Source organism: Stegastes partitus, unplaced genomic scaffold (assembly GCF_000690725.1).
Source record: "Stegastes partitus isolate 25-593 unplaced genomic scaffold, Stegastes_partitus-1.0.2 Scaffold1375, whole genome shotgun sequence".
NCBI lineage: Eukaryota > Metazoa > Chordata > Actinopteri > Pomacentridae > Stegastes > Stegastes partitus.
This window is the reverse complement of record NW_007579106.1, coordinates 11,886-23,770: the sequence shown is the minus strand read 5'-3', so window position 1 is coordinate 23,770 and position 11,885 is coordinate 11,886.

Sequence of the window (11,885 nt, the reverse complement as noted above, 5' to 3'; positions counted from 1 at the left end):
GACGTTGTTCAGAGTATTACTGCCGGGATCATTGTTAAAAGAAGCTCTGTTGTTTCAGTTTGTGAGCTCCTGGTTTGGTTTTGGTTGGATCTGCTATGCAACCTGGACTTTTTGATTTGTGTTTTAAATTGTGATTGTGAACTAATGTGTGAAACATCGTGACGGACTTCTTACTTTTTATGGTTTAGAGCAGTTACAGTATGACATTCCAGTAACACAAGAATGCTTATAATATTTTCAGAGAACATTAAGTTCTAGTCTCTCCACAGAATGTTATCTGACCTTTAAGAACATTCTATAAACAAACAAACAAAAAAGCCTTTCCACTGAGCAAATTATTGTATTGCACAGCAATATTCTCTGAATGTTTTGAGAACAAAACATTTCTAGTTGGACCATAACCTATGACAGGATAAGGTGGGTGAAGCTAATGGATTGTTACAGTAGAAGTTGGATAGAAGAGTCGGGTGAAGACCGAATAACGGTACTGGCATCATGCACGGCGTGTCGGATCGTCTCTTTAAAATGGAGCAGGAGCAACCAGAGACCTTACAATCGATTTCTATTAACCTAAACTAAGCCTTTCGGCGTTTTGAGAGATGTATGCAAAATGCAGAGTTTATGGCAGGAATTAAGAAACAACGCGTCCTATCCACAGTGTTCCACAACCATCTACACCACATGCAAGCTTTTCCTCCCTCTTTCAGTCAGAGGGAAAAACAGACTAAGACACTCGGATCCCTAAAAGGTCGACACGTCACCTAAGTTTTTATTCTGCTTTCTTTCGACTGATGTTGCAGTTACGTTTCAGAATCTTAGAACAAACAAGTGTTCTGCATGTGACGGCCCGTGTACGGTGGCTGTGCGGGCGGACCCGAACGAAAAGGGGAGGCAGGAGAAGCAGGTTATAATGAAAAGGTTTTATTATTAAGGGTGAGGGAGTGGAGGTCACCAGGAGCAGGAACCAGATGCAGGAGTGTCAGTCGAGCAGGTGGAGGTTTGTCCGTGCTGGGATCCGAGGAGGGGGAAGTGCTGCCAAGGTAGTGCTGGAGAGGGAGGCGTGGAGGATTCAGGGGACGGTGCTCGTGGTGCTTCTTCCCGGTGGAGGTTTTCCCCGTGCAGGTGCTCGTAGAAGGAGAACTTCTCGTGAAGGTGCTCGTCGCGGTGGGTTCCGTGGTGAAGCTGGAGAGGGTTACGGCTGGTGTGGCTCGTGGAACGCTGGAGACTGGAGTCGAAGAGGGAACGCTGGAGGCAAACAAAAAACACACGAATTACTCGAAAATACTTAAACTTAGTCAGAAGCTTCGTGAAGGAGAGCAACTAAGCGGCCTGGCAGCACCACAAGGGTGATTCACAATCATCTGGCGCTGGAGATCTGTGAGAAGCTTGTACTTCAGGTGCTCCGCTGATGAGCTGATGGGTTGCACCTGCCAGCGCGAGAAAGTCCTCTCCGGCTCCGCCCAGCCTGCCGAGAAAACACATGCCCACCAAGACACAAACACAGGAGACAGAGAAAAAACCACAAGACACAAAACAGATTCCATAACCCTCACACTGCAGTCATTTTTACTACTGATAAGATAGTGTTTGGAAAAAAAACCTCCTTTAACATTTTAAAAAGTTGTTAGGCTAGAAGTTAGGAAGCATATTTATTGTGCTGGATGTTGTTTCCTTTTAGCACTAGATACGACTGACCAGAAAAAATGGCCAACCATTTCATTTAACGGCTCTTTTCATAGCAGCCAGTCTGCTCTGCCCGGCGAGGTGTTTGTGTCAGAGCACTGGTATGAAAATGCCTTTTGCAGTAAACATAAAAATAACAGTAATTTTCTTGAAATAAAAACAAGCAAAATATATGTGTATATATATATATTTCTGCTTCATTATGAGTGAAGTTGACAATTTATGAACCAGTGACTTCTCAGATTCACTGATCACTGCTTAACTAATACCATTCATCATACGCTTCCAGAGCTTGAACTTGAAGGGGATCAGTACAACAAAACAACAATTCATCGTGTTTGAAAAGCTTCTGTCTTGTCAAAAAGCAACTCGGCCCAAGAGCAAAACTGATTTGTCACACTGCCTCAGGGACCACCTTGGGGAAGTCTGGTTTCCACATGCTGAACAAGAGCATCTGTGACTGTTAAGGCTGTGCAGCTTGGTTGGTTCTGACAAGTTTGGGGAGATTGTGAGGACGAAACATGCCACCACTGCTGCTGACATAAAGTCGTGGTGGATAACTGAATATTTCTGGAGACTCTTCGTCTTGCCTTTAGGTCATCACAAGCATGTTCGAACTTCATCACACAATGAGCAACCGGTCGTCCACAATCACAGACGGCACAATATATGACCGTCTCTTTTCATTCTTATAGTCCCTGTACACAGCTGCTGGTAGCAGTACTGGGATGTGTGCACCATTTAGCGTACTTGTAGTAGATGTTGTGGCGAGTAATTACCTGCTACTACTTTTTATGCCTGTACCACACTGGGTAACATGATGTACTGGCATATCAGCGTTCATTTTAATAAAACAATTTTAATTTACAAAGTACGGAAGCCGAGAGCGGTCGTTTTCCGCTACTGTTTTAAACGCCGTTTTTCCGAGATAACGAGATAATTATCTCGTTATCTCGGAAAAACGGCGTTTAAAAAAATGTGTGGCCATGACCGCTCTCGGCTGCTGTAACAAAGTGCGTCACAAGGCAGAAAAATAATAATAATAACGTCATATAATGGTCGTAGAATGAGCAGGTTTTGGTGTATAAAAATCCATAAAGTTAAGGGTGAAAACAGTGTTAAAAGAAATAAAAGAAGACAGTTCAAAGGCAATTCAAACTCAAAGATAAAATCAGGAAAGGCTCTCCATTATTAGTATGTTTTCAGAAGAGACTTAAGAGTTCTGACTTTGTCAGCCTCATTTGTTTTGGTAGATCATTCTGAGCCCTGATTACAAACACTCTGTGCCTGTTAGTTTTCAGTACGACACCTGGAACAGACAGAAGACTTCTGCCTGTGGATCTCAAGGTGTGTGTTGGAGCTTACGATACTGAGAGATCAGAGATGTAGCTGGGAGAGAGGGCCTCATCAGGCCTCTTGGTTTTAAGTATGACAGTTGGGTTCTGTACAGGCCACATGCAATCAAAAGGTTTTTGATTTAAAAAAAACAAAAACAAACAAAAAACCATTTAAAAAGCTGTCGTAATAATCCAGACATGATGGGAAAAAAAGTACATAAAATGGTCTCTACGTCCTCAACAGTTAAGATAGATGATGTATTTTTTGAAATACTTCAAGATGATTAAAAACATGCTTGTATAAGCTTTGTTTTTTGCTTAGATTACTGTCAAACCTGATGTCAAGATTCTTTAACACAGAGTTGATATGATCCAAAGGGAAGCAGCTGATGGCACAACAACAAGAATCTCTGTTTTGTCTGAGTTCTGCTAAAGAAAACGGTTTGAAATCCAACATTATGGCACGACGGGGTGAGTAAATACAATTATGTCCTGTTTTACTCACACCTAATGACAACTGACAGGCTTGTATGATGTGATGGCAGTTGGTGCAGATAGTCGATGACTTGTGATGAGCTGTCCAACAAACGGTCCTGTCATGAAATAGAATTAGAATAGGATTCCTTTAAATGTCATTGCAAATTTTGCATCAGAATTCTTTAATATTTTCTCAGTGCATTATAAATAAATAGAAAGTGTGCAGGACAGCAGCAAGTTCGGTTTGGCAGAGTTCAGTTCTCCTATAAGGGACCAGAAGCTCTTTTTTAGTCTGTTTAGTCTTTCAATCTGATGGACCTGCAGCATCTACCTGAGGGGTAGTGGGTCAAACATGTGGTGTCCAGGATTGGATTGGCCTTTAAGAATGTTGGCTCTACTCAGGCAGCGAGAGTTGAATAAATCCCTCAGAGAAAGCGAAAGTGAACAGCTGCTGGTCCTCTGGAAGGCTCTCCTGTCTGCTGCTGCTGAGCACACAGCACAAATGGCGCAATGCTGGTTAAAAGTACCTCCTGGAATGCGTCACCCAAAGCTGGTGTGGGAAATGCCTCTGTACAACTTCCTACGTTCCAGAGGATGATAGTGGTGGCGCCATTGTTGTGGACACCATTGCTGCCTCTGTAGTGTATGCGCGTAGCCCTGTTACCAGAACTCTTTCTAAATGCCCTTTGTAGCTGTAATATTAGTTAATTAAACTCATCATTTCCGTTGGACCGTGTGCTCTCCATCCAAGCTTTCCATCACATTAATATGTTTTCATTGTGTCTTTCCTTTGAGGTTTGACTGATGCCGTTGTAGTTTTTATTATCTTGTCGCAGACTGCCATCCTAACCCAGCAGTCATTTATATGGTACCTCCCTGCCGACCCTGTAGACTTTCCTGCACTCAGACTGATATTTGCATCAAGGTCCTTGCCTGTCTGGATTCTTCTCTGTACTTGTGTTGTGTTAGACTTGTGAAATGCCGACACTCGTTGGAAGCACTGCTCCAGTTCAAAATGTGCTGAACAGATCAAATAACCACAACTGTCCTTTGCTCAGTCTGTTTTATCACTGTGGGTGGTGATTTGTGTGAACTGGGGCTTTGAATATGTGGGTAATTTATCCAAAGGAGTCTTATTTTGAAATCTGCTCTAACATTTTCTAACATGGAAGAACCTGCCAGTATTGAAAAGGGCCTTGTGTTTCTTTCTTTTTTTTTTTTTTCTTTACAAAGACAGATAGGGAGTCTGGTTCATGCATGAGAAATTCAAGCCAGTGAGTCACTGTAGTTTAGCCTAAGTAGATACACTCCAGATATATGGCCTGCCTGCACAGTTGAGCACAAGCTCTCTGCTTGAGTGCAGGTGGGATTCAGAGTAACTTGAATGGATGGTTACGGCAGGTATAGAGAACGGTTTTATGCAATCTGTGTCCTGGTGCATCGAAACCTAGCCGTATATAATTTATCCAATGGAAAGTATATGTAATTCTCACTGCAGATTAATGCTGTATTTGCTACACTGAAGGGTTTTTTCAAGTTCCCACTCAAAGGTCTGCATGTGAATTTTATTCAAGACCAGAAGTGCAGAACAATTAGTCATGAAAAAAATCCATTTAATCAACTCACTGTAATTTTAAGTTCTATACTAAGAGAGTCAAAATAGTCAATAACATTCCAGTCTTGTGAAAAAAAAAGACAGTTTTCCTGCCATCACCAGCATAAACATGATCCCTTAACTTGTGGTTACACCACAAACATCACTTATCTTGTGACAACGACACACTATGGATCAGAGGGTTGTAATACAAAGTGTGATTAGTGAGTTATCAAGTTAAGTGAGGCTGGAAGGAGCATCTCCCTTTAACCAAATTGTTTACGGACTATTATTTATGAGCGATACAGATTCTCTGCTGAGGGAAAATGTTTTATCTGCTGCAAACATGCTGAGTTGTGCCTTACTAATATTGCTGAATGAAGCTGTGTAGTTACAGTATCACACACTGTCTGCATCGCGTTGCCATGGGAACCAGGCATGTATTCAGTTGTCAGTGTTTTTTGTTTGGCTCTGATTTGCTGTCAAGTCCGTTTACTCTGCTGGTAGTGCAACTGATAGAACAGAGAAAATAGATTATTCTACTGGTATTTATTACAGAGAATATTCAGTCAATAACATTAATTTCACTTTGATTTGGCCAAAAATTACAGTGATATCCTGCATTATGGGACAGTATCAGACCTAAATGCACTTCAATTCAAGATCAGGTTTAAATATGTGAAGTTTAAAGTTTAACTTGAACATGCAGCCGTAAGTTGGAAACAAGCTGCTGCATTGGTAAAATATTATATACGAACACGTTTAGCAGTTTTATACCAGCATTTCTGTCTTATTGCACCATTTGCAGTAGCAGCACTTTTTGCTGTTTTATATTCTTCATTGTTTTCCATTAAAACAACCTGAAGTTGCTGCACATGATCAATTCATTTTGTGCAGAAGAAGAGTCACATGATGCATTAAACGTCTGTTTTTCATATGAACGCGCACAGAGTTTGAAGCAGGAAGCCTGAATTGACAAAGAAAGTTGATAACCACCTTCATGATACCCGTAGTCTCTGGCTGAGGCTTTCGGTTTTGTCGAGTCCACTTAGACAAAGAAAGCCTGGCTGTGTCAAACTTGTTTCGTACTATAACCCTCTGGTGATGTAATGGCCACAGTGTTAACAATAAATTTACTCTGAAACCTCCTCTGTTCATTTCTGTATATTCATTGTTCATTGTCACTAACAATTCATTTATCAATAGAAAATGTATTTCAAAAAAGTAAACATCGGGATTGACTTGTCCGGGTGTTGACCAAGGTGCAGAGTTTGAGAAGCGCTGATGTAATGATTTCAGAAAACAGTTGTTAACGCAGGCGGTGGTCGAGTGAAAACTTTTGACCAAACCACAGAGATTTCTATTTCTTTTGAAAAGTGGCGTCATGCAAAACACGAGCATGCATCTCAAAGTAAAGGTGAAGCTTTGTTCTTGGTGTTGCAAACATTCCCTTTGATAAGTCCAACCCCAGAGAGCACACTGAGTATTGTGGTCCTCTCACTGACGCTACAATCATCTTGACATGTAGGAATATATTGCTAGTAAAGCACCGGATCTGACTCATACATGGACATTTCAGCTCAACATAATTAATTTACTGACTCTCTTCATTTACCAGAATGGAAAATGTATTCAGAATGACTAAGAAATTGAGTTTTGTCAGAACAAAAACATCTCGGGTTTCTTTGCTTGCGGATGGTTTCTGATCAGCTTACCAGAATTCAGTTAAAGGTTAAAAGAAAACACTGACTGTCACAGCATTGGTCTTGCCTTGTGCCAAGAAAAACCCTCCAAAATGTCACTGAGATTAGACACAGTGACCTCACAGATTGTTTTCAGGGGGATATTTGATTAACTCTTGGGTTGGTCACATACTCTAAGTTCATGTTTCATTCAGTTATCCCCCGCGACAGGTTATGTAAGATCAGCAGCCTGAAAATGAAAATTTTAAGTTCATGATGTGACGGGTCGTGCTCGGTTACTGTGGATCCACACGAAGGGGAAGACAGAGGGAAAGGTTTTAGTAAAAGGTTTTATTTTACAGGAGGGGGAAAAATGGGGAATAACCCGGTGATGGGATCCAGTGCAGGGACGTCAATCGTGGAGGGGGAGGAGTGGAGTCTTCGGTGCCGTGGTCCGAGGAAGAGGGTCCCAGGGGTGGTGTACGAGGAGCCAGTGCAGAGGTCTGTGGGGGTTTTCCTGGTGTGGAGAGGGAAACCCGGGTGGTGCGCAGGGGTCCGGTGCTTGTTGGTGGTGCTCTCGTGAGTGATTCTCCCGGTGAAGGTGCCCGTGGTCATGAGGTCCCGTGGGTAAAGACGCTGGGGTGCCTGGAGGAGGAACACTGGAAGCAGGAGAAAATGCATATAATCAACTCGAGACTAGAGAATATCAAAAGTGCTAGAATTGCTCAGCGAGGTGTAGCAGCTAGCGGCCTGACTGCACCACGAGGTAGGTATCACAATCATCTGGCGTCGATCTTCTGTGAAACGCCAGCATTTAACCATGGCGAGGCTGATGAGCCGATGGGCCAGTGTCCCTCCTGATCGGCTCGGCCCAGCCTGCAGAAACAGAGGCACACCCACCACAACACAGAGACAGAACAATCCCAAAAACAACAACAAATAATCCACAGCCCTCACATGAGACACAAACTGTGTAAAACTAATGCTTCTCCTCTGAGGACCTAGTGTGCCCTGCATGATTACCACTGCAGCCGACTAATAAAATGTGGTGATGATGCAAAGCAGAAGAGTATAAACGACAGCCATGATATCAAAACGACACATCTGGTCCTTCTCAGTACCTCATATTGGTGCCGTCTATTGCAATACTGCAAAGCAACCAATTTTCCATCTAAAAGAAGCAATCACAAACACCTACAAATGACAAATTAATGAGAACAGTTAATATCTGAGTGTTTTCTTCAGAAAGTCCAACATCCTCTTTATTTGAGAGGAAACATGGCCGCACTTCAGAGGGAGCACTGAAGCACAGCTGGACATCTTCATGGAAAACAGGGAACCCTGGAGGTTGTCAAAGCCTTTGTAGTGTTAAACTTTTATGGAGTTTCAAAGTGTTTAGAGCTGGTAAGTATCCAGTTTGAACTTTTATAGTCTTTTGGCAGTTGGTGCAACCCGATACTATTGAGCCTTAGAAAAGCAGATAATACATGATGCAGTCCGTCTACATCGCTTTAGTAAGACGTCCGTTTGTGTTCTGGAACCTCAGAAAAAGCAATTTGAGAACAATGCAACCAGTAAAATCGTTGAATAATTGATTTTGGCACCTTTTAAAGTCGAACAAATGAAGCATTTCAAGGTTTTGTTTGCACTTTACCCACAGATATACACACAACTATCCCGAGTTTACTTTGAAACTGAAGCAAACTTATTGTGAAGTTTCTCAAGCAAGTCGTAGCATTACCAGGAGTGACTTTTCTCTTTGATTTCTGATTGTTTTAATTGACTGTTATTCACAAAGGGCAAGTTGGAGTCGATTAAATTACATCTAACATTTGCCACAAATTACAGAGAAGTGTAACGTAAAAGGCATTGGACTGTTGTAAATCAGATTTGACAAGCTATACATCATTTGGAAGCCTCACAATTCAAGCAGTGCAAATCACTTGAAGACACCAACAACAGCTCCTTACTGCTGCTGCTGGATCATCTGTCTCCGTGAGCTATGTGTCAAAACGCTGCTGCTGTAACTACAGGTGATGATGATAAGTGGGACAGATCAACCGAACAAATTACAGCGGCTTCCCCTTGTATTTAGAATGACAACATGTGCTTGTCTGTGTAAATTCTCAGTCATCCAGGTCATGGTAACCCTCAGACAACCAGGAAGACGTTTCCTCTCTCATCCAAGAGGCTTCTTCAGTTGCTATCTGCGACGACCCGCTGTGTGGGCGGACCCAAACGAACGAGGGAGGCAGGGAGAACCAGGTTAAAGGAATTGGTTTTATTCACAAGGGTGGGGGTTGTGGAGGAAACCAGGTGAAGGAGTCCGGTGGAGAGGAGGTGGTCGTCGGAGCAGAGGTGCTGGGGAAGGATTCCGTGAGGGAGGTTTTGTGGAGGGAGTCGTGGCGGAGGGTCCCGAGGTGGTGGTTGGAGATCAGGGGATGGTGCCCGTGGGAGGTCTTTACCCGTGGAGATGCGTGAACCGTGACCGTCTCGTGAGGGTGCTCGTGGCTGTGGGTTTGTGGGCAGGCGTGCCGGATAACGCTGGAGCCTTGGAGAGACGCTGGAGGCACACAGAGACAACAAAACAAATTACACTGGAGAAACTCGAGAAGAGAAATAGCTCAAAAAGCTCAATACTGTGTAGCAGCTAAGCGGCCTGAGTGTACCACGGTGGATGTGTCACAATCATCTGGCGCTGGAGTCCTGTGAGCCGCTCGTAGTTGAAGGCCATGCGGCTGATGAGCTGATGATCCACAGCAGCCAGCGCCAGAGTGTTCTTCTCGGATCGGCTCCGCCCAGACTGCAAGAAAAAGAGAACACACGCCCACCAAAACAGACAGAGCCCGAAAAACCACATATAATTTCACAGTCCTCACAGCTTTCTGGTGAAGTTCCTTGGACGCGTCTGCCTGTTTCACATTTCACACCTTTTATGTCGATGTTCAGAAGGACTAACAAACAAATTTAATTTCTGATGTGGTTGACGAGCACTTCTTCAAGACTGGCTCTGAGTCACAATAACTGTGCTGTTGGATTCTAAAGTATGCATCTCCAGTTGTTGATTTAACCCCTAAAAAAACTCATCTCCGTGTATCAAAGTTACACATTTTTACACAAGTTTTTTCTATGAAAATAATCCCCTCCTGCCTTCAAATGGCGCTTAACAGTTACTTCCCCCCAGAATGTGTGGATCTATGTGGTTCCTCTTCACCCATACCTCCTCACTCATGGCAGTTTGAGCACACCAGCTCAACCAGTTAAACACTGTAAAGCTACTCCACACAGTATAATGAAAAGCTGTAATATTGGAGTAATTCAGCCGTATATGTTCAAGCTGACAATCAGCTCTGGAGAATAACGATACAGAAAGCTCCACTGAAACTTCCATTGGTACCCTGCAGTTTTAAGGCAGAAAGGGTCAGCTGTGGCATTTTTATTTAATTTTTTTTTAATTGTGCTCAAGAGATGTCTTCAAGCATAGAAAAAAACATCATGTGCACATGTTAACAAGGTAAACAACTCATGCAGCCGTCATTATGGTGAGCTTAATGGAGCAGAGCTGTATATTTATGGCTGCAAGAAGAACAAAGCTGGGATGTTGCCCGGGCCAATGACTCTCAGAAGGCCTTATTACCCAAGTTTGAGGCCGTATGTTATGGAGCCATAAGTTAAAACCTTCAAGGGATTAGTTTTTTTTTGTTTTTTTTTTTACATTGTAGTCACATTGTGCTATTTTCTTCGATAAAGCTGTTTTTTGCAAGATAAGAAGATATAAGACACAAGAAGGTGAACAAGTGCCGCAGCACACCTTCTGTCTGAGGGCTCCCTTAGTGTGAACCCAAACTCTCTGTCCAGATACAAACTATCATGTGCCAAAGGGAACTAAAATATATCCTTTTAACAATGGATCTGTGAATGTGCAACAAAATACTGTGTGACAAGAAGATGATGATGACTGTCCTTGGCCATATCATTACACCCACCATGACTCTAATAATAACCACTGCTTCCACTCACCTCCCGCTATCTGACACTAAATCGATGCATAATTGCACGCTTACCTGTCAGCAACTATTTTGCTCTATGAAAGGGCATGGAGTGCCTTTATTTTGCTTACTTTTACTTCACGTTTTAAATTGAAACATTTTGCTAAACTCATTTAAAATTCAAGTGTATAGGATTTAGTGGCATCTAGCAGTGAGGTCAAACAGCCCCTTGCCTAATCGTCCTCTTCCAAGCATGTGGGAGAACCTAAAGTGGCCACTAAAAAATGCAAAAGGCCTTCTCTACAGCCAGTGTTTGGTTTGTCTTTTCTGAGGTGCTGGCAGTGCGACATGATGGACTCTGTGGAACATCAGTTGTTGGACTCACTCTGTGGTAACAAAACACAATTTATTTCTAGACAATTACATGGTAGCGAAAACATAATTATGATGCAACAAGCTTTGCACACTTTTTTTTCTGCTATTCTTCTCTGCTGGTACTTTTAAGCTTTGTCAGGTTGGATGGAAAACATCAGTCGACGGCCTTTTTCAGGGCTGAAGTCAACACTGACCGACACTGACAGAGGTGTCCAGTCTGAGGCCCTGAGCATGTTTTCATTAAGGACACCTCTGTACTTTTCTCTGTTAAGCTTTTGCTTTCAGCTCTTATTCTGGACAGCGAAGACAGATGGTATGAGAGAGGAATGAAGGAAGCCATCTACGTTAAACTGGAAGTGAAGGGAGTCCGTGACACCAGTTGTCAGGCACTCATACTGAAGTCTTGAGATCGCTCCTCAGAAAGTTTCGCCACCACCAACATCTTGAATCCTCCCCTTGCCTGGCGTTATGTGCTGGGGGCACATTTTCTACCCTTTCTTTAGTTTCGCATATTTTCCCCTCGTTTTATGTTTGTTGGAGCTTGTTTTTCATACATTTTAGTATTTTTTCAGAGGAGCATGTTTAGTTCAGTATTTTTTAACGGTAACTGATAGCGCCACTGCTCCGGCTGGCTTTCTGTTCTGCTCTCTCTTGCTTCTTGCTCTTGCCTCCTAACCAGCTTCCCTACAGGCTCCTCCTAGCTGCGGCGCGCCTCGGACCCGTGCGCGCCCTCGCAGCCCAACTGCCC